Source organism: Lynx rufus, unplaced genomic scaffold (genome assembly GCF_022079265.1).
Source record: "Lynx rufus isolate CCGP_SWC_20201006 ecotype Redwood Valley unplaced genomic scaffold, mLynRuf1.p SCAF_7, whole genome shotgun sequence".
NCBI classification, from domain to species: domain Eukaryota; kingdom Metazoa; phylum Chordata; class Mammalia; order Carnivora; family Felidae; genus Lynx; species Lynx rufus.
In genome coordinates this window covers 28,343,947-28,368,781 of record NW_025814889.1, presented here as the reverse complement: position 1 = coordinate 28,368,781, position 24,835 = coordinate 28,343,947, and the positions used below count along the sequence as shown (strand labels likewise).

At 35.2% G+C, this 24,835-nt stretch overlaps 1 protein-coding gene and 1 long non-coding RNA gene across 4 annotated transcripts in view; both read right to left on the bottom strand.

Moving 5' to 3' along the window:
• The window catches only part of LOC124501125 (uncharacterized), a 54,471-nt gene extending 44,451 nt beyond the window's left edge, over positions 1 to 10,020 (bottom strand). For both annotated transcript variants that reach the window (XR_006959712.1, XR_006959711.1), the window contains exon 1: positions 5,874 to 10,020. This is a non-coding gene — a long non-coding RNA (uncharacterized LOC124501125). The remainder of the gene's footprint in view (positions 1 to 5,873) is intronic.
• ZEB1 (zinc finger E-box binding homeobox 1) overlaps positions 1 to 24,835 on the bottom strand; it is a 199,024-nt gene that overhangs the window by 165,873 nt on the left and 8,316 nt on the right. The gene's annotated exons all lie outside the window — the stretch shown is intronic.

Genomic DNA, 24,835 nt, shown 5'->3' with positions numbered 1-24,835 from the left:
ACTATTTCCCTTAGAAATGTATTTCAACAATACCAGTGTCAGCACTTAAATGGCCAATAAAAACCAGAATATACTTGGTTTCTGTGACTGAAATAGAATTGTGAAAAAACATAATAAAGCCTAAGCTTTAAGAATTACTAAGGGTTTGGGCACCCAGGCGGTTCAGTCAGTTAAGTGTCTGACTCTTGATTTCAGCTCAGGTCATGATCTCAGGGTTTGTGAGTTCGAGCCCCACACTGGGCTCCACACAGAGCGTGCAGAGCCTTCTAGGGATTCTCTCTCTCCCTCTCTCTCTCTCTCTCTCTCTCTCTCTGCCCCTCCCATGCCCACTTTCTCGCTCTCTCAAAATAAATAAACTTAAAAAAAAAAAAAGGTTACACTTAGTTTAAATAAAAAAACCAGTAGGGTTCAGTGCTTAAAATCACAATGTGTCATAAAATGACAAGGACTATTTATGGATAAAGTTAACACTGACAAATCACTAAGTCTTAAAATAAGAAAATAAGAAGGCATCACTTTAAGTTCAAAAAAGAAAGACAAATAGGTAACAAGGCAGAGTTTGGTTAGATCAAAATAGATAATCCAGATTAAATTTCTTAGCCTATGTATTATAGACTACCATCATATGAATAGTATACAATAAAATATACAGCACTAAATCATACTAAACATTCTATCTTATTCAGAAAATTCTTCAAAGAAGAATTAAAATAGCAACACACCACAGAAGGAGCAAAATACCAAATATTCATAAATATTTCCAGTTGGCAGAGTCTGGATTACAGTCTACTGTCTTACATTAAACATCGATTATATGAAAGTACTGTTATACCATGAAATATGCTGAGTACACACAAATTAAAAAAAATTCTTTTAGATACTCTTAGGGATAGCAGATGCTAATTTGTTACAAAAAGTAAGAATACAGTTGATTTATGAAAGATAACCATCATCTCCAGTGGTGTCATTGACAAGGAGATTACTTAGATAGACAATTGCTTTGATCCAATAAAACGGGGTCTCTTATGATTTAAACAGCAGAGAGAAAATAACCTGGCATAATTCCTACTTTGCTGCTATAATAAAAGGTAGAAAAATGGAATTTCACATATTTAATATAATCTTATAATTCTTACAAAATAAAGAATTCTAAAATATCACATAAAGAATAAAAACAACTCTCATGTTTTACCAAACTAACTCTGTCATTTCATCTACTTAAAAAGATTTCTGAAAAACTAGAAGAAATTCAATGATTTACTCAATTTTAAAACTCAATTTTATTTTGAGGCAGACACTATGGAAAATACTATATCCAAAAGGAAAAATGTATTTTGCTAAAAGGAACTCCCAAGGCAACTTTACCATAAGGGTAAGGTCTAATGATTTATAACTACTACATATCTTTTCAGTTGCTACTGGAGAATACACATTTAAAACAGATTTCTTCGTTTTCTTAGGTTGACCTCAGATATTCAGTGAACATTAAGGTTGCAGCAATGCCCAAGCCCTTGCACATTCACACAAAGTTACTCTTTGGCTGTAAAGGATCCTTTTAAAAGAGAGAAAGTGAATATAATGGAGGAGAAAGGGACTGGGGAGGAAGAAAAAGCCGCTTTTGTGCCATATGAATTATTTATTCAGTCAAGCAATGAACTCACTATTTCCAACTCTAACAATCTATCAGGGAACTCTACATAAGTGAACTCAAAGAGTAATAAAGTTTAAAAACTATCACTACTTACCAAGCTTGATTTTTTTTCTACTTGCAAACATTTTTAACTTTGTAAATTATATTTTTACAGAGTAATTTATAGTTCTAACTTGTAAGTTTTATAAATCAGACAAGAAGTGTCAGTTTTTAAAAGACCAAAAAAATCAGCTAATAACTTTCATCAGAGGATATTAGGAATTAACAAACTATGTTTTTGTTATTTTTAAAAAAATATTTATCTCTGAGAGAGACAGCATGAGCGGGGGAGGGGCAGAGAGAGAGGGAGACACAGAATCGGAGCAGGCTCCAGGCTCCGAGCTGTCAGCACTGAGCCTGATGAGGGGCTCAAACTCAAGAACCACGACCATGACCTGAGCCGAAGTCAGATGCTTAACAGGCTGAGTCACGCAGGCGTCCCTATTTTTTTGTTACTCTTAATTTAGAAACCCAATTGCAAAAATGCCCATTTATCAACCTACTACTACTGTGTCTGCTTAATAATTAAGTATCTTAAACTGGCTCAAGAAAACCTTTCTCCATTGGTGATAATGTCATCGCGATCTGTTTTACAGAAATCTCTAGAAGGTCGTCTGGTTCTTGATAAGCATAGCCGAGTTAGAGTCATATTTCCCTCACAACCATTAATGATGTTTGGTCGCCTAAATTATTAATAGAGATTAAGCCTTTGAATAAAGGCAGTTAGATAAGGTACTTGTTTCCTGAAAAGAGAAATAATCAGGTTTAATCTATGCCCATCACCTTCTCTTTACATATTTGAGATGATGCAGAATTTTTGCCCCCTTTCTCATCACAAAATAATTTACTCTAGAAATATGAAAACACTTTGCCTTTTGTGTGAATGTTTGAATCGTCATTGCTCTCTCTTTTTGGCTTTGACTGAGGCATTTGTAACCTATAACCCCTACACAGAATGCAATTTCTTTTGAAAAGTTACACACAAATCCTTATACTTTCATTCTCTATTTAAAGTTGTTTGAAAATCACTAAGTCTCAACAGAAGTGTCTATAATTTGACTGGACTAGTATTTTCAGATAAAATACCCAAATAGTAAGCCTAATATCTTGTCATTTGGTCTAGCTCCCTCCGTGGCCCAGGTGCCTCTGATTCTCCCTGCTTCTGCTTTCCTTTCAGACAAATCATCTGGTAAGACAGAAGCACTGATCCTTGTTTAAGCCCCCTCCCCCCTTCCCTCCCCCCCCGCCCCCCCCCCCTCCCCAGCCAATGAGAATCAGAGCTGGGAGAGTACTTAAAATCCATCTAGGTTTCCGGTGAGGAAACTGAGGTCCACACAAGTGCTGTTATTAATCCAGATACCCATAATTAGCTTGTGGCACAGCACAGATTAGAAACCGTGTTTTCAGACACCATCTGGTGCTCTCTGCTCCATGTCTTCACCAGCCTCCCAAACGGATCCTGAAATTCATACTGAAGAGTATAAAATGCGTAAGGCCTTTTGGAAAGCACTTTAGCAATATGTACTGTGAGGCTTAACAGGGTTTGCCCAATAATTCCACTCCTGGGATTCTATCTTGGGATAAACTGTCAGATAAGCTTTATATACAAATATTCTTGTTGGGTATTTATAATCAGAAAAACATTTAAGAACATATGTAGCCAATAATAAGAGGAGGTGGTATATCTATTAAAAGAACTATAATGGAGCAACTGGAAATGTTTATTAAAATTTTACAGTAGTGTTATAAAAGGAACTTTCTTATGTTAAGTGGTGCTGTGTATGTGCAGAGGGAGACAACTTAAAAAACTTATGAATGTACACAAAACAAATTTTCTCAAATCCTTAGTTCTTCATTGACATTCATTATATTACATTAAGACTGACAAAAATAAGAGAGGAATTTTATTTTAAAGAAGAGATTGTAAGGGAGAGAAAATGATCTCCAATAGATACAGCTGCCTTATTTTTAAAAAAATTTTTTTAACGTTTATTTATTTTTTGAGAGACAGAGACAGAGCATGAGCTGGGGAGGGGACAGAGAGAAGGGGGAGTCACAGATTCTGAAGCAGGTTCCAAGCTCTGAGTTGTCGGCACAGAGCCCGATGTGGGGCTCAAACTCATGAACCACGAGATCATGACCTGAGCCAAAGTCGGATGCTTAACCGGCTGAGCCACCCAGACACCCCCAGCTGCCTTGTTTTTCTAATTGGTATTGCACAATTCATTTTCTTTCTCCAGAACTTTATAGGGAACAAAAACCTGCACTGATAATCACTCCAGACTGAAAATAAATTTCCTAGAACCTAAATAAAACCTCAGGACCCTCCTTAAAGCTGAACTTCATTTTACTCAGGAGAACTGGAATGATTATCTTCCAAGTGATTTGAGTAATATTTTTAAAGTCCTCTATTAACCACTAAATATCCTTTATCAAAGCTTCCAGTGATCTTCAATAGAAGCCTTTCAAAAATCTCACTCTTAAAAATGTGTAAATCTTGCCTAATCTTAACCCCAAGTTTGGGGCTGAACTAGAAGACGCAGAGTCTGAGGACAGAAAACCATTCTGTGCATCTATCATCAACCAGACAGTGCAGAAAAAAAAAGTGCAAAGGATATTAATATTATTTAAGACTCAAAAGTCTGATAACACACTTATTTATTCTGTAACCTATAGTGAAAGAAGACCTGACAATTGACATTACTGAACATGCATGACATGTGGCAGAAACAGGACACAAATGGGACTTATGTGAATGTTGACAAAAGTTATTAAGCTTGTAAAAGCTTCTTTTTATAATCAGCTAAAGAGACAGTAAAAAATATTTATTTTTTTTCTAACAGGAGTTTTTTCTATTTTAGTTACTGTTTCACTACTTTCTTCAGTAAGTGCTCTGTTCTTGATTTATCAAGACATATTAGATAAAAACACTCAAATGCCTTATCTATCTCAAAAAGAGAAAAAGGAAAATGGATATGTGGAAGTTCCACTTATATGTTTACTTTTTGCCAAAAGAAATAGTTATCCTCAAACCCATTTAATTTAAGATAGATTATTAAGGACAAATGGTAAAACATCTCAAAAGGCACTGTTTCAGTCACATTTTAAGTAAGAAACTCACATCATTCTATCTTTATTTTGGGTCTAAGGTTTCCATATATCAACAACCCTCTTATACTCTCTTGCTATTTAGTCTCCCTAACTAGGATTCTGAAAAATTGTCTGGTTCCTAAAAATAACCTGAAGTAGCTGAAACACCCACATTGGCAAGAAATTTCCCATAATTCCTATTTGTAGGAAGGTCAGAGTCTCTCACACAAGTCACTGAACAGTGTTTCTTCTGAAATAAAGTGGCTGAGGTAGAGTGAACAAACTGTAAAGTTAATTAGTAGTTCTGTCATATAGTCCCCTGTAACCTCCTCACATTTTAACAATGACTGTTCCCACTTTTAAACAACTAAACCCAGTAAGGAAATTGTACCTTCCACCTCAAACTAGCTCTGTGAACTACACCAAATCACGTAACTTTCTGAGCTTCTCAGTTCCTTCTATAAAATGACCAGACCAAATGGGTTTCTTTAACTCCCTTTCCAATTTAAAAATCTGTATTTCATTTCTCTCAGTCTTTTTCAAATCCTTTTCAAAAGTGGTAAGGCACTTGGAGTAAAAGAAAACATTCTCACCTTTCTGCGACAGCCTGCACAGAAAAGTTTTCTGGGCTTTCCCAGCATTTTCAAAAACCTCCTGAAGATCTAGAGAAGTTGATTTCCCTGATAACATGATGATTCCTATAAATGAATAAGGTTGTCTCTGCTAAAAAACCTTTGATCACTCTCCTTGTAGGCTACTAGTCACTAAGGTCTTCTGCTTAGTCAAGATAAACGCCATCACCCATAATAGGGTTTCTCTCCCATATAAGGTGTTAAGATTTTGTTTTGTTTTGTCTTTATACATTTTTGGGAAACATCAAGGCTTCTTGAAAGTAGTTTTGTATAGCTGGACAACCTATAGCACACTGGGTCTATATTCACCATATTAGCTAAAGAATGTGACAAACTCCGAGAAAAAATTAATTTTAGGTTATCAGTCTACTTTCCTGTAACTGAAACAATTCTCAAGGGTAAAATTAATGTTTCTATTTTAAACAGCCTTAATGGAACTTATTACATTATATAATACAAACCTCCAAAACTGTTTTCATATATCACAATGTCTGCTTTAATCTTCAGCTAAATGAATTTATAGATAAATGGAGTGACTTCAAAGCCCTGTAAATGAAAAGACCAGTCAACAAAAATGCCTAAATCATTTAGTGAAATGCTTGTGGATTTGTATATTTAGCATGTTACTGGTTAATCTTGGCTTAACCACCTCCACAACTCACTTCTCCACCCACCAAATTATTAAAATCCAAACACTTTCTTTTGGTAGAAAAATCTTCTATCTTCGAGTAAAGTCTAGACAGATCTTTAAATACTTTGATTTTCTATGTTCTACAATATTAAAATTATTGGACATCACCTCCTGTAATACTTTTCATTAATTTAAGTTTCTATATTTCTTTATTAAATCTGTTAAAAGACCATATAATCACTAAGCACTGATTCAGTAAAACAACCAAAAAAAAATTAGTTAAGTTCTCAAGCATTCCATAACTCCAGCTCAGTATGTTCCAAATAACCCTGAAAAAGCGTAAATGTCCAAGTTAGCAAGAAATTTCCTACAATCCTCATCTAAAAGGGGGTAAGGGTCTTTTCACGCCAGGCGCTGAATGGAGCTTTTCTTCTGAAACAAAGTGCCTGAGGTACAGAGAACAAACTGTAAAGGTAACTGGTTCTTTTGTCATATGATTCCCTACAACCTTCTCATATTTTAACAATTAATGACTGTTCACGGCTCCTAATCCATTATAACCAGTAAGATTTAGTAGCTTCTGCTACTAAAAGTCATGTGAACTTAAGCATTTTCTTAATTTTCAAACAGATTATCAGAACCTGAGAAAGTTAAAAAGAATAAGATCCGCAAATTTTCAATTTTCATTACTGTAAAACTGAAATACTAACTTAATACTAAATATTTACTTAAGTATATTTAAGTACACATTTTCTAGTTTAGAGTTGACAAAATATACAGAAAAGCATAATTAATACATACTATACACATACTTGAACACATGAAAAACCTCTTATGATATTAACCACTATGAGACAATCTACTCTTATTTACTGATAACGGAAAAGTGAGATATTTCCAAATACAGTGTCTTGATTTAATTTGTCAGTTAATGTGCCTATAACAGGGTACTTGGATTAAATGGGAACCAGAAGTACCAACCAGGAACCCACCTAATCTGCTTTTATTAAAATCAATAGGAAATCAATAGGGCCCAGTGAGGCTGCAGGGAAAGTATGAAGACGGCAAGTCCACCTCCATTCGCACCTTCTCCTCAGAAAGGACTGTCACCCCAGCCCCCAACAAATCTCTATAACAGAAAAAGATAAACGGGATTATGCCAGGTTGACCCCAAGCTTTGTTCTCCTCCTCAAGACACATTCAACAAAAAGATCTAAACACACATCTGATTTGACAAGCATTTAGGTTTACAAAGAAGGAGGTGAAAGTGAAATCATACTTGATGCATTCATGGGTTCTGTGTCAAAGGTCATGTAGCAGTATTTCGGTGGCTGCTTACTAAGATCTGAAGTGGGCAAAGCATGGAGAACCACAAAACATAGTATATCCGCTCTAAAAGGCACCTTGGAAATCATCTCTTCCAACCTTTTCATTGTACAAACATACTTTATAAGATATTTGATTAACTGTGAATTTCCTAACAGCTATTCAGAGGGTGATACTTATTTGTGGGAAAGACACATACATATACCCACAAAAGGATCAGCAGGTACAACTATACAATGGCAAAATGAAAAATTCTTTAATTCCAAGTCTATGCTTTAATATAAATAATTAAATTTTTCGTTTAACACACTCTTATATACTGGGTTTTTATGTTTTTCTGAAGGAAAATACTCAAGGACAGAAATTACAATGCTATCAGAATATATGAAAAAAATTAGAGCCTTTTAAAGTAAATGAAATAGGAGATTGAATAATCTTTTTAAAATGAAACAGAATTAATTGTTCAAACATTGATTCAAACATTCTGAAAATGTTCAACTTACAATGTTAACCATAATTTAGTGCTAAAATAAATTTTACTTTTTTCTCTGCCACAATGTAATGTAGAAAGAAAGCTCTCAAGAGAAACAAAAGCATTCAAAAAGAGACTTGGGGGCGGGGGAGGGTAAAAGGGTCAGCAAGAGAACTGGGAACAAATGACAATGCACTGGGCAGTGCAGAAGATTTAGAAGAGCAAGTGAATTTTGTTTTTATCATCTTTGGGATGTGTACTCAACAGCTACCAAACAAAAAGCGGTGAAGCCGTGCTGCTATGAATTAAAAAATTTAGCTCCACTACTCTATTAAGAAAAGCGTGGAAGATTTTTTTGTAGAGGACAAATGTAACACAGAGAATTCAATCTTAAGTGTGGCTGCAATACCAGGCAAAATTTTAAACATTTGTATTTATATTCTGAGTACTTTCAAAGTTTTCCAATAAGATTATCCAAATGACATTCATCTATTCCACTATTGTTCCTCATCTACACATCTCCATGTAACACCTCTTTATTTATTAAAGACTGTATCATAATCTTCCTTTCTACCCAAACTCTACTGTATTCTTAGAATCTTTCAACATCTACAAATACACCCACAGAACTTCAACAATGAACATCTTCTACTCAACTCTATTCCTAAGACCTGACCCTTTGTCGTCACCCAGAACAATCTCCAACTCAACAAACTGTAAACGCCAACATGGAACTCTCTGACAAGACTTCCTCTTCTTCTATATCTCCCTGCCTTCATTTCTACTATACCCCATAGAGTGCTTCAGTCCTAGAATCCCTCAGGTTTTTGACCAGCTCCCTCTCCTAGACTCATGTCCTTGCCTACTACCTCTGCCACTAAATAGCATTAATTAATTAACCTCTCCTTACTCAGTTTCCATATCTGTATAATAATGTTCTTTATGCTTATTCAGCAAGCATTTGAGCCCATTCTGTATTACAGGCACTGAGAATACAGACAGACTACAAAATAAACCTCCTGGCTTCATGGAACTTACATTCTAAGACTGAGGTTTTACCAGGCTGGTTGCAAGGATTAAATGAGTTAATATTTATAAAGAATAATGCATAGCACGTAATATGCAACATTTGTCATAGCTTATCATCTAAACTGCTCTAAATTCAACACCTTAATTTCCTTAAACTCGTAACTTTTCACTGTACCAGCCTGGTAAAATCTCAGTCTTAGACTAATACTACATTCTGATCTCCATCACTTATTTAGGCTATAGACGGCATCTAAGCAAATCACATCTATATTGAGTTGTTCCATTAAAAGTGTGTAGTTTCTAGTCTCAGCTGGCTGAGAGCCACAAGCTGGCTCAATGATTCTTTCATCTGTTTTTGGTTAGCTCCTTCTTTCCTTTGTAGGGCTTCTTTCTCTCTGATTGACTCTGAAACCTTTATGCTCCCCAAGATCTTGTCTTTTGCCTTCTTTTATTTTCTTCTCAGCCCATTTACTCTCCTATATATGGTCCCATGGTTTCTATCCCAGAGTCCCCAGTCACATCCCACAGCATCAGATTCAAAAGGTCAATTGCCTTGTTAGACCTCCCACACTAGATATTTTACTACCATCTCAAAATACCCTACACTAATCTCCTTACCTTCTAAGTTGATTCTTACTCATGTATTCTCTCTTTGTTTGGTATCATCATTATCCATGCAGTTGCCCCAGCTAGGAACTCTGGACTTAAACTTGTCTACTTCTCCCCCATTGGCCATTTCTAAGTACCAAGTTCTAATGAATTTACAATTTACCAACAACAAATGAAAGGAGTCCGAAATCTGTTCCCTTTTCTCCATTTCTATCAACACAGCCCACTTTAAGCCCCCATCAGCTCTTGTTTAGCCAACTATTTCACAAATGCCTTCCCTGCCTCCAATCTTTTCCCCTTAACTTTATCATTCACAACAGCTACCAGAGTATTCTATTAAACCTAACTACAACCAAATCAGGTCCCTGCTTAAAAGTCTTCAATGGCTTCCCAAAGCCTAGAAAGAGACAGAAATTCAAGATCCTAAACATGGCATAAAAATCCCTCCATAATCTGGTTCCATACCCCTCTCCATCATTCTTTTTTTAATTAATTAATTAATTAATTAATTTATGAGACAGAGAGAGACAGAGCACGAATGGGGGAGGGGCAGAGAGAGAGGGAGACACAGAATTGGAAGCAGGCTCCAGGCTCTGAGCCATCAGCCCAGAGCCCGACGCGGGGCTCGAACCCATGGACCGTGAGATCGTGACCTGAGCTGAAGTCAGACGCTTAACCGACTGCGCCACCCAGGCGCCCCTCCATCATTCTTTTTTTAATGTTTACTTATTTTTGAAGGAGAGAGAGAACGTGGGGGGGGGGGGGGCAGAGAGAGACACACACACAGAATCCAAAGCAGGCTCTGGGCTTTGAGCTGTCAGCACAGAGCCCAATATGGGGCTCGAACCCAAGAACCGTGAGATCATGACCTGAGCCGAAGTTGGACGCTCAACCATTCAACACTGAGCCACCCAGGTGGCCCCCCCCCCCCTCCGCCCCGCATTGTTCTCTGTCCCTTATCTATACTCCTAAAACACACATATGCTTATACTTCCAGAATACGTCATGATGTTTCTTACCAATGTGCCTTTGCTCTTGTTCTCCCCTAGTTGGTCCTCTGCTCCCATTCGCATTTCCCTCACCTCTGTTTTTCCCTCTCTGTCTCTTTCTCTGATCCTTTAACATGTAGTTCAGACATGATCTCTTCCCTTAATGCTTTCTTTGATCATTCTTCCCACTTCTCTACATTACAGTGACTGTACTGTACTACAGTATCTGTTTTTGTGATTCCATCCATATCTGAGCTCTGTAAGTGCAGAACCCCAGTTTTATCCAATGCTGTATCCCTAGAAATTAGCACAGTGACTACAACACAGTAGGCCATCATTAAATGTTTGTTACGTTACACTAGCTTATCGCATGCCAAGAATAAGTCATCAAGTACCAAATGTAAAATTATACAAAACTGAAAATGAAAAGTTAGGTGATTTACTTATCTTTTCTGATTGTTAAGTGCTATTACTAAAATGTTATCACTGGGTCTCAAAGATTAGCTACTGCTCCCTCCAACAAAAACTAGACTTTTTAAATTGCTATAGTTTATCCTCCAAATGGTTCAAGTGTGTACTGAAAGAGTAAGTTAATAACTTATAAAATGTATTCCTAAGTATTCTGATTTCGGAAAGATATCTTCTGCCAAAGGCAGGATGTACTTGGTAGAGAAAGGGAGTGACAACATGGAGACTTGCAGCCACAGATTAAATAATGTGACCATACTAGAGGACTCATTTGACCCAATTTTTAAAGGAAAAACAATTAATACAAATCCTCTAGTCCTTAAATTAACACACACAAATAAATAAAAAGATATAATCAAGAAACACTGCTCACTTTCTGAGAAACATTTCATGAAGGTTATTGCCCAAAATCTTGAAGGCTATTTCATGAAGCAATAGGGTATAATATACTCGCTATGTTGAGATGGATTAATATAAAATAATTTAAAATATGATATATTATATGACATAGCCTTTCTGGTAGAGAAGTGGGCAAAACAAATACCAGATGTGGATGGAACATTGTTATAATTACCCAGAATTCTTTGTGAGCATCTCAAATTACCTAAAGAGCTATAAACTGGTGTACATTCATGTGTTCTTAAAAAATAAGTATCTTTCTTCAACTGCAAGAGCTTTCCTTATTTAAATGTAAATAACTGCTTTAAATATGCTACCTATATGCTTAATCTTACAAAATAAAAACAGGCCACTAAAGTAAATTAAGTAGGAAATACTGTCTCTTTGAAGAATCTCTGAAAGTGTACTTAGGCCATTATACAGAGTTGCAGCTCTAAAGGAAAAGTCAGTAACAGTCATGTGTTTTGACTGATAAAACCATGCATCACTGAAAGTTAGGCTATCTGAAGTAGCTGACAAAAAGCCACACACAAAAAGCTGAAATTTTTAGAGACAATATGTATCATGAGCATATAGCTATATAGAGTTCTCTTAAGAACCTCTACAGTAAAGGCTCCAAGTAGGAATAGGAGTTGACCCATGGAAAGACTTCCATGTAGTTACAAAACCCTTGAATTTATATAGCAATTTCTGTAAGCTAACATCACATTCTCAAAAAAGTCTGACCCTCAATGGTAAAGAGCCATAGCTCTAAAGGATTTGTCTGATTCTTCTCTCTTTACCCCTGGGGCTTCTTCATAAATCACAATTGTCTAATTTTCTCTACCCACAGTCTATTTTACTATAGGAATTTTCCAAAAGTATCATGTCAACATCCCTGAACATTGCTTTCCTAAATGAATACATGCTCCTGTTAAACTTTCTGATATTTTTTTTAAATTAATGTTTATTTTTGAAAGAGAGAGAGACAGAGACAGAGCACAAGCAAGGGAGGGGCAGAAAGAGGGGGGGACACAATCTGAAACAGGTTCCAGGTTCTAAGCTGTCAGCACAGAATTTGACACGGGGTTCGAACCCATGAACTATGAGATCACGACCTGAGCCGAAGTCTGACACTTAATCGACTCAGCCACCCGGGCATCCCTAAACTTTCTGATTTTAAATTATGACTCCATGAACTTACCTTAAGAATAAGAAAGAGAGATCACTATCACCATTTATGTATCTGGTCATGTCTGCAATTAGACTAACAGGTACTCTTACCTATATACTTTTCTCATCCCATGAATATATGGACATAAGTTTCATTTAAGAGTAAAAATTAAAACAGTGTTGAAAAATATATCAATTGCAGATATTATTTTTTACATTCTTGCATAAAAGAAAGGGAATTACATAATCATTTCATCATTGTATGACAATATACTAGCAACCTTTAAAAATAGTATCCTATTTATTAAAGAATATTAAAAAAGATGGCATATTCCCCTTAGAGATCTACTTCATATTGTCTTTTACGGCTTAGAGGTTAAATGCACAGTATGGAGCCAGGATGCCTACATGTGATTACAAGCTCCATTTGTGCCTGAGACAACCAGGTCTCTCTGTGCCTTAGTTTCTGCACCAATACTATAAGGAAACAGTATTTTCCTCCTAGGGTTTTCATGCAGATTAAATGAGTTAGTATTTTTAAAGTGCTTTGAATAGCGACGGACATAGAAACACTATTAAGTGTTTGATAAATAAAACAAAATGGTAATATCCTGAAACAAAATGTTATGCCCACAAATGCATTGTAAGAATAAAAGGTATATATGTTTTAAGTTAGAAAAATATAAGGTAAGGCAATACTCTTCTCAAACTTCTTAAAATGTGGCCAATAAATAGGAAATCTATGAAGGTACAAAACCATATAGATTTAGTGCTTAGAAAAATGTAAAAAAATTAAAATTGTCTATATGCCTTGAAACAAACTAATACATCATGGAGTATCTCACAACCAGGGATGGAAATTATTATGCTCTATTAAATACAAAAGTAGTATTAAAAAACAGCCCCAAAATTGACTACATTTGAGAATTCACAGAGGTTAAATATAGGTCTTTAGGAAACATACAGCAAATACCGCATTCTCCCCCAAATTATTCACCTTTTATTTTCCAGTTACTATTTTCAATTATTATCAGTAAATATCATTATTATCATTACTCTTACCTCTTGTATGTATTCTGTGTTCCTCCCCAAACTCATGTTATTCACTCATCCCTAAATTTTATATTTATAATTTCCTTTAGAGCTGTACTATATTTGTATTCTTAAACAATCTATTATTTCATTTTTGATGTTCTTGAATTTTATATTAATGGAACCATGTTGTATATTCTTCTATGATTTTTTCCAATGTTATATTCCTGAGATCTCAGACCCAAGTTGCTGGAATTCATTCATTTTCAGAATTGTCCAACATTCCATTGAATGAATATACCACTACTCATCCTACTACTGATAGATATTTGAGTTGTTTTTGGTGTTGTTTTATTATTATGAACAGTGCTATATTAACAACTATATACATCACTTGATCATCTGTATAAAGGTTTCTCTAAGACATATTTAGGAACAGAGATATGGATCATAGTGTATGGGCATCTTCAACTTTATTTAACGATGCCATTTTTTTCCTGCTGGGTGTACCACTTATGTTACCACCTGAACTGCCTAAGTGTTCCAGTTGCTCCATACTCATGTGAACCGCAATACCATTTGGCTTTGAATTTTTGAAAATCTAGGAGGCATGAAACCTTTTCACCGTGGTTTTACTTTGCATTTCTCTGATTACAAATGAGGTTCACTATCTTATGTTTATTGGCCAAATGAGTTTATTTTTTTATGAAGTACACATTCAACTCCTTTACCCAGTTTTCTATTAAGTTATTATTTTTATTTTACTGTGTGGAAGATGTTTATATGTACTAAATACTAATCCCCACTCTGTGGTATCTATTGGTGGAAATAAATTATTAATTTTGATGAAGTTATATTTGTCAATCTTTTGCATTCTGTGTTTTATGCATTTTTATCTTATTCAAAATCATGAAAACATTCTCCTCTATTATCTTTAGAAAGTGTTAGTTTTACCATAACTATATATTTACCTTACGTATAGATTCATATCTATAATCCAGTTCAACTAACTTTTCTAAATAATATGAGATAGTGGCCCAACTCATTTTTTGCCATTTAGTTAACCAACTACCTCAATTATTGAAAGAACTGTTTCCACTGACTGGCAATGCCAATGCCGTTAAAGATAAAGTTTCTTATTAAAGCATTTCTCTTGGGGCGCCTGGGTGTCAGACTCTTGGTTTTGGCTCAGGCCATGATCTCACTGTTCATGAGTTTGAGCCCCACAACAGGCTCCGTGCTGGCAGTATGGAGCCTGCTTGGGATTCTCTCTCTCTCTACCCCTCACCCACTCGCTCTCTCTCAAAATAAATAAAAAAATTTTTTTAATTAAAAAATATTTTTCGGGGTGCCTGGGCGGCTTAGTTGGTTGAGCGTCCGACTTCAGCTCAGGTCATGATCTTGCAGTTTGTGAGTTCGAGCTCTGTGTCAGGCTCTGTGCTGACAGCTTAGAGCCTGGAGCCTGCTTCAAATTCTGTATCTCCCACTCTCTCTGACCCTCCCCTGCTTGCACTCTCTCTCTCTCTCTCTCTCTCTCAAAAACAAACATTAAAAAAATTAAAAAAAATATTTTTCTTTGTGAGAATATTTTTCCTTTATAAGACTATTCAATTGTCTATTCCTTCTTGAGCTAATATGAGCTATGTTTTTCTAGGCATTTGTCTATCTGATATAAGCTTTCAACTATACTAGCAAAAAGATGACTATTCATGAAACATCTGTAGTAACATCCCCTTTTTCATTCAAGACAGTGCTTTGTGATTTCTTCTCCCTTGATTAATCTTGCCAAGTTTTAAATTATTTTAGTCCTTTCAAATAATCTATTTTTAGCTTCATTGTTTCCTCTCTGATTTACTTTTATTTTCTATTTCATTAATTTATATTTACTTTTTGCTTCAATTAGGGGAGTATTCTTTTAGTCACCTCTGATTTTTAAGAATGCAGTTGTTTTTCTGCATTTATTCCTTTAATGTAAGCATTAAAGTCATACATTTCCATAAAGTATCAGCTTAGTTTATCACACAAGTTCTGATATATAATATTTTACTACTGTTAAATTACATTTTCTAGGGGCGCCTGGGTGGCGCAGTCGGTTGAGCGTCCGACTTCAGCCAGGTCACGATCTCGCGGTCCGTGAGTTCGAGCCCCGCATCAGGCTCTGGGCTGATGGCTCAGAGCCTGGAGCCTGTTTCCGATTCTGTGTCTCCCTCTCTCTCTGCCCCTCCCCCGTTCATGCTCTGTCTCTCTCTGTCCCAAAAAAATAAATAAACGTTGAAATTACATTTTCTAATATACATTAAAAGTTTTTCCTTAACCCAAGAGTTATCTGTAAATAATACATCTCAATTTCCAAACATACAAGAAAATTATGGTGTTAACTTACAGTTAATGTCATTTTAAACAGAGAAACAAGCATAATGCCAATCCACTGAAATTGTAAAAACTGGCTGTATTTGACCAGAATGTTATCAATTTTTGTAAATATCTCTTACGTGCTTTTAAAGGTTTTAAAAATATTATGAGATGCAGTGTTCCCTAAATGTCCATTACGGCAAGCTTTTAAATCTTGTTATTAAAATTGTTTATATTTTTAATTTTTCTCTGCTTATTGCAATATTTACTAAGAAAGATGATTTTAAATAATTCACAATGCTGATTATTTGCGTATTGCTTCTATGGTCCTATGTTTTTGCTTAATGTATTTTCTAAGTATATTATCAGGTACATACCAATTTAGAATTATCATTCCGTTTACCATTATTTAGTGACCCTTACTCTCTAGGATAGTTTTTCCACAAAGCCAACTTTAGATGATATTAATGTAACCATGTAACACAACCTGTCTTTCTTTATTGTAAAGTATATCTTTTTACATCCTTTCTATTTTCAAGTTTTCTATATCTTTTTAATGGTATGTTTTTTTATAAGTAGTATGCATCTAGATTTTGTCATTTTATCCAATCTGGCAATCAGCTTCTGTTAACTGGAGTATTTTGTCAGTTTTTATGTATGAATTACTAATATATTTGCATCTAATACTAATCTCATTTTGTGCTTTTCACTTGTCTCTTTTCTATGTTTTTTTCTCCTTTTCCTTCTTTTTTTTCTTTCTTTTTCATTTTTTCTCATTCTATTTCCCTCCTCTACTGGTTTGAAAAGCATACATACTATTTCCAGATTTTCATTTCTTGTATCAGAATTTTAACATGAATCACAGCTTACCAAAATCTACAGCTAATTAATACTTTTACCCTCCTTCCAGGTTTTATACAGTGTTTTTCTATATCTACCCATACTTACCACTTCCTATATTCTTTATCTTTACATCTCAGACCTTCCATCAGTAACCACTTTCCTCATCTGTGAGGCTATGGTGATCAGAAACTCAGAGAACATAATGGCAGAAGTATGACCACTACTGTTACCTGACTTCTGGCTCAACCAAATACACTAGGGCAGATGGAAATCCCCAACCTCTAGACAACTCAGGTGAACACGAACAAGATGGACGTTAGTGTGACCATGAAACCTTAAAATACCTAACACCTTGCTTCCTCCACATATTAGACTCTTAATATAACAGACACTCAAAATCTGCCTCTGCCTTACTTTTCTGAACCATTTTTGAAGTTGGTACAGTAAAACTCCACATCTATCTATAATGAAAATAAAAGGATGATGCTCCCTGCCCCCCAAAATCAGCTTGATGTGGCAGAAATTTAAATTACATTGCATTTTATGACCATTAAGTTTTATGATTGTAACACATAATATGTAAGTTAAGCATATAAAGTACAAATAAATACTAGTAAAATAAGGTTAAGTTTTAAAGTTTTGATTAAAAACATTTAGTACATAACATAAAGAACACAAAAGCCCCTTAAGATACAAATTAGGTCAATGTAAAATATTTAGAAAACTGGTATATAAATAAGACATCACTTTTACATAAAAATTATTAACTTAGAGGTTGAAATATGATAAAGTGTATTTCCGCAGCACTTGGTCTAAAGAAAAAAGCATGGTCTTTTTTCTGTGCATCTTGTAACATATAGTGTAACTCCCAAAAAGGCTTGGATGCTTTTGTTCAACAAGAAAAATATGTATCAGGCCTACAGTTATTTTCAAGGAGAAATATTCAGGTAACTAAAGTTTTATTTTATTTGGAATCTGAAGTTTTGTAGATGCCTAGTTATTTCAATGCAAACAATGTAATAGCCAGCTTACTTATTAGTCTCTTTTATCATAGGCAATCAGGTACCAGAGATCATGCCAGCCAAAAGAATGACAAAGATTTTCTAACTGTATTTATTAAATATCTGTAACAGAGAACTGATATCAAAGTACATATAACAGGTTCCATAAGATGGAGCTCTACACAGAACCATTAAGTGCCAGAAATAACCCAGAAACTTGTCTAGTATTAATAAACTCAAAGGATTTTACATGTATGGAGAGCCATACTTAATGGCAGTAATACCGTCTTATTCCATGGTACTATAAGTATACAACACATCTCTATAAGCTGTGACTTAATGATTTGGAAAAAGGAAAAAAAAGTGAAAACATAATTCCTTATAATAGTGCAGAGTTCAGAATAGGAACCAACTCTAACCAAGGCCACTTTTGCTTGTAGTAAAGTTTTGCAATGATACTGATGATAATGGTAGAAGCAGTGTGGTGGCAGCACCATTTTAGAGCAATTACTATGTGCGTCTATTATCATTATAGTATATGTAAGCAAAAACTTAGGAAAGCAGAACAAATCAGCTTATACGTCTACAGTTTTTCCTACTTTTAGTAAAGCATGTATATTCTTGAATTTTTAATCATTTAAAATTTAATACATAAAGAAAATAAGATGATGAATTATATAATTATAATCAAGTCATCCCCTGCTTCAAGACCTTTGGCAAGTCCTCAACATTTCCAAGACAGAATCCAATGATGGCAATATAAAGCTGGGTTTTTTTTTCCATTTGCTTCCTAACTAATTCTCCAGCTTCATGTTTAGCCATTTCTCTACTCACCCCAGAGAGTTCAACCAAACCTGTGACTCGCATGTGACAATATATGTGTATGTGTGTCATATGCTTTTGCACATACTGTTTTCCCTATCTGGAGTATTATTTTCCACATTTTCACTAAGATAATCCACACGAATCCTTTAAGATTTGGCCATCCCCTCTATGCATATGGAACAGAATATCACATCAGATACCAAACTATATTCTAAAAGTTTGTTTTCTTGTTCCCCCACCCCCACCTAGTATACTTTAAGCTCTTTAAGGTAAGAAACTGCATTTTTCATCTTCAGAGTCTTATTGCCTAGCACACAGCAATCCATCATATTCATTTTACAGATGAACAAACTTAGGCCAAATAAATTAAATTATTTTCCCAATTTCATAGGCCAGTTAATGGCAGATTTAATATTAGACTAAGACTTCTATCTCCTAGTTCAATGCTCTTTCCATAAATGTACCTATAGATACCAGATCAGAAGGAATTACGTCATTAATATCTAGAATGTTTAAGGCAGATACACAGCTAAAGGGAGTATAAAAAAGTGAGTCCCTTAAAAACAAAAATAAGATACAAGTTAATGATGATGGATTTTCAAGGAATAGGAATAGGTGATAACAAAGAAATAGAAAAGTCAGAAAAATGCTATCTTAAAAATAATAATTACATGGGAGCTATTTCAGTTACATATACATTTTTTAGGACAAGAAAAAGATAAATATGAATAATTAAATAAATATATCTGCAATCAGCTCATCAAATTTCAAAGGAACTATTTTTTTTCCTTAGCCATAACAAAATGAAGGGTAAAGTATGCAGCTAAAAGATCAAGCATTTATGCCAAGATAATGGGCATAATAATAATTTATGCCAAGGTAGAGGAAAGTAGCTTTATTTGGTATATAAGTTACCTTTTATTGGGGAAAAAAGGTGAAGGAAGTAATATTTTAACTTAAATGAAAAATCACCAATTTAGGAAGAATGGACTGAAAGGGATTAGGGAAAGCATTTTATTTTTTATTTTTTTAAATATAATTTATTGTCAAATTAGCTAACATACAGTATGTAAAGTATGCTCTTGGTTTCTGGGGTAGATTCCCATGGTTCATCGCATACACACAACACCCAGCGCTCATCCCAACAAGTGCTCTCCGCAATACTCATCACCCAAGGGAAAGCATTTTAAAGAAGAAATATCTGAGATGAATTACTGTCCACCTTTCAAATATCCCAGAAAATAAGAGGCAGTAAATAAGGAAATAGATTTCAGGTAGAAGGAGCAAAAGTATATTCAATGCATGAAGGGGAAAACAGCCTGTAGATACAGGAATCTATCAGTAAAAAGCAAAGAAAGGAAATGGTCAGCAGACAGAAGAAACAGCAGGGGCAGGATTATAAATCAGAGCTTTGTATGTCATGCAAAGAATCTTGGTTTTATCTAGTAAGTTAATAAAGATCCAGGGAAGGCATCTGATTGGGAGAATGATTAAATCAGCTGGTTTTTACAAAGATAACTTTGGCAGCAGCCTGCATGGCAAAGAAGAGTAGAGACAAGCAATAGCCTAGTATAAGAGTTTGCATGAGAAATGAGGACCCTAAAGCAACAGAAATAGAAATGGAGAGGAAAAGACTGTATTGAAAGATATTCAGGGTAGAGAACTGGCAGATCTGGTGATTACCAGGTTATGAGAGGAAAGGTTAACCCTAGGCTTTAAGTCGAATGTAATACATTGGCAGTGGCACTAACAAATTTGTGAATGCAGAAGGAAAGCAAGACTTGATAGGAAATAAATTAGTTCAACTTTGGACTTGTGAAATTTGACAGTCACGTAGGATATAAAGGTGGAAAAGTTACACAGACAACTGTAGACATATTTAGAACTCAATGTAGTTCTTGGCAAAAGATAAAGATTTTGAAAATATCAGCATATAGGTGGTTGCTAAAACTAAAAGAATTGGGTCAGACGTTTAGGTAGGGTGGGCTGAGTAGAAGAGAATCAGCCCTGGGTAATGCCAAAGAGAAAGAGGCTTTGAAAGAGAAGAATGGAAAGAAATGAGAATTTAAGAAAACAGTAATAGTACAGAAGCTGTGGAAGCAAAACCTTCCAGGAGATTCAACAATAACAAATACAGTGGGGCGCCTGGGTGGCTCAGTCAGTTAAGCGGCCGACTTGGGCGCAGGTCATGATCTCGCGGTCTGTGAGTTCAAGCCCCACGTCGGGCTCTGTGCTGACAGCTCAGAGCCTGGAGCCTGCTTCGGATTCTGTGTCTCGCTCTCTTTCTCTGCCCCTCCCCTGCTTATGCTCTGTCTCTGTCTCAAAAATAAATAAAACATTTAAAAAATTAAAAAAAAAACAATAACAAATACAGGTAAGTCAAATAAGATAAAGGTTGAGAAAGGTTGGCAGGATTTAGAGGTCACTGGAGATTTTACTACTTACTACAGCTTCAGCAGAACAGTAGGGTGGAATCCTTATACAAGAAACTCAGAGACAGTTAAAGAAATGTTCATTTCAAAGGGATAAAATGATATACCTTAATGGACTCAAGATAAATGGCAGGTTTGAACAAATTCCCATGTAAAGATAAAAGCTATGGAATGTAAAAAAAAAAAGAATTGGTATTAATGGTAAACTCATTAAAACTGTGTAGGAAATAAGAGACCATGAAGATAATATTCACTCTTTGCTTAACTACAGACACTCTTTGGGCATCTTTCTCTGAAACTCTAGCCTCACTCAATTTATCTCGTTGAATTAAACATGTGTCAAGGACATGAAAAATTCTGAAAACACTGACTAAGCACATCACTATTTCTCTAAGTTTAAAAATGTATAAAACCAGGACAGCAGAATTTGTATTCCTCTACAATCTTGAGCTTTGGTTCTAGTTGAGTCCTGAAAAATACTCTAAAAATACTTAAACAGAAATTTGCACACAAAATTTTGATTAGTAAAACCAAATTTTAGCCTTTTGCAAACTACTCAGGGCTATGTCAGGCAGGCTTGTAGCTAAAGATCACAATAGGGTAAAAGACAAAAATTAACCTCAAATGGATCGTAGACCTAAATATTAAAGCTATAAACTTCTATGGGCTCCTAGGTGGCTCATTGGGTAAGCATCTGACTCGATTTCGGCTCAGGTCATGATCTCATGCTTTGTGAAATTGAGCCCCATGACAGGCTCAGTGCTGACAGCACAGAGCCTGCTTGGGATTCTCTCTCTCCCTCTCTCTCTGCCCCTGCCCTTCTTGTACACGCAGTGTGTATGCACGTGTGTGCTCTTGCTCTCTCAAAATAAACAAATGGCTTTAAAAAAGCTGTAAACTTCTAAAATCACAAGGGAAAAACATCTTGGAATGGGCAAAGATTTCTAAAAACACAGAAAACACAAAGCTTAAAAGAATAAAGTTATAAATTTGATTTCATCAAAATTTAAAATGTCTGGGAGCAACTGGGTGGCTCAGTTGGTTAAGTGTCTGACTTCAGCTCAGGTCATGATCTCACAGTTTGTGAGTTCAAGCCCCACATGGGGCTCTGTGCTGACATCTTAGAGCCTGGAGCCTGTTTCAGATTCTGTGTCTCCCTCTCTCTCTGCTCCTCCCCTGCTAATGCTTTCTCTCTCCTTCAAAAAAAAATTTTTTTTAAATGTTTGCACTTCAAAGATACCATTAAGAAAATCAAAAGATAAGCCACAGAAAGGGAGAAAATATTTTAAATACCTATATCCAAAAAAGAACTTGGATCCAAAGTATATAAAGAACTCTTACATCTTAATAATAAAAAGATAAGCAACCCACTTAAAAATAGGCCAATGATGGAATAGACATTTCATAAAAGAAAATATTTAAATGATATTCAAACATCATTAGATCAGTGAAGTCCAAATTAAAACCAAAAGGATACTAGGACACAACTACTAGAAAGGCTAAAATTAAAAATATGGACAAATGTTTGTAAGGATGGAGCAACTAGAACTTTCATACAGTGTAAAATATAAAATGTTACAAGCACTTTATAAACCAGTTTGGCAGTTTCTTATAAAATCAAACATGGGGCGCCTGGGTGGCGCAGTCGGTTAAGCGTCCGACTTCAGCCAGGTCACGATCTCGCGGTCCGTGAGTTCGAGCCCCGTGTCGGGCTCTGGGCTGATGGCTCAGAGCCTGGAGCCTGTTTCCGATTCTGTGTCTCCCTCTCTCTCTGCCCCTCCCCCGTTCATGCTCTGTCTCTCTCTGTCCCAAAAATAAATAAACGTTGAAAAAAAAAAAAAAAATTTAAAAAAAAAAAAAAAAAAAAAAAAAAATCAAACATATACTTATTATATGGTCCAGCAATTCTACTCTTGGGTATTTATTTACCCAAAAGAAATGTAAGCATATATCCACACAAAAATATGTGTGCAAATGTTCACAGCAGCTTTACTCTATAGCAAAAACCCAAATACTTTGTCCATTGCCGATGAATGGATACACAAATAGTAATACATTCATGTAACGAACTACTACTTGGCAATACAAAAGGAATGAACTACTGATACATGCAATAACATGAACGAATCTTGAAAACATCACGTGAGTAACAGAAAGCAGACAAAAAGAGTACATACTGCATGATTCCACATACATGAAACTCTAGAAACAGTAAATTTAATCTCTATCCATCAAAAATAGATCATTGGTTGCTTGGGTTAGATTTGGGGAGGAATGACTGAGATGAGGTACAAGAGAACTTTCCGGGATGATGGAAATGTTCTATACCTTAATTGTGGTGGTGGTAACACTAGCATGTAAGTGTCTGAAAGGTCATCAAAATGTACATACATGATGATGTATGTAAATTATACTTCAATAAAGTTTATTCACACATACACACAAAATGGTACAATTTTAACTTTTGTCTTAGGATTGCTCTGATGTATACCACAAGAACATACTATGTGTTAAGAAGACATACAACCATCTTCTTAAATATATTTCCAAATAAATGAATGAGACTGTATTGAAATCTGTGGACTCCATACTTCTTAAGGGTATTCAAATACAGAATATAAAGTTTAGCTTCCTTGGGCTTGGGTTCTTCATTTTATGCAAGAGAACAGCATAGGGACATTATCCTTGAAGTCCATGTCAATGTCATATATGAAAGTAATATGATAAGGTCTCCTTCAATAAAATGCCCCTTAAAGAGTCCCAGGCAGCCTTCCTCAAGCTGAAAGATGTAACACAAAATAGCATTAAGATACGGTTCTACTACTGATTTCACAAACAGCCTTGTCCTTAAGGCTAGAACAACTGAGCAATGTTTAAGGTCAAAGCTACAGAAACAATGAATAAATTTTATAACCACATCCTTTCAAACTGAAGTTATATTAGAGTTAATACTGGACAAGAGAATAAGATGTCAGTTGATGGCAGACATAATTAAAACAAACTTAACTAATAATGTAAGTAAAATTTTAAATGAACATTTATGAACATTTATAGAATGTGAAAGATATACTAAACACAGTGCTTTATACTCATTTAACCAACCCCGCTCTGAGATTACCATACCCATGCACAGGGAAACAAAATAACTTGGCCAAAGTGATTCAGCTGGTAAATTACAGGATAACCCAAACCCTTAATCACTCTGCTCTTAAGAAAGAAATGTTATATCCGAAAGGTGAACTCCAGATGCATTAAAGTCTTAAACATAAAAGATAAAATTACAGAACTATTAGAAGAAAACATAGGAAGATATCTTTGCAATTTGTGGATAAGGAAGGACTTTTCACTGCTCACAAAATAAAAAATTTTAGGTACATTAAAATTAAGGATTCCTGTACCACAAAGTCAACACATGACTGACACACTGGGATGTCTAAAACCACCAAGGGATTACTATCTCAAATAGAGAACTCTGGGAAACCAGTGAAAAATGGAAACCCAACCAAAAAGGGCAAAGTGTATGAATGAATAAGCCAAACATAAGAAGGGAAACCTGAACAATCAGCAAGGATATGAAGAAATGATCAACCTCCCTGGTAAACAGAGAAACATTACAGCAACCGTAAGATTCTATTTAACAGCAGTTAAATTAGCAAAAATGTAGGAATGTCTACATTAACAAATGCTGGCAAAACTGGGAAAAAGTAAAACTTTTTATACACTGTTGGTGAGGGTAAAAAATTGATGTAGTCATTTCAGAAATAATACAGAATAATTTAGTGGTATTAAATATGTGACTAAGCTATAGCACAGCAATACCACACCTGGATATATACCCCCAGAGAAACTCTTCCACAGCCATT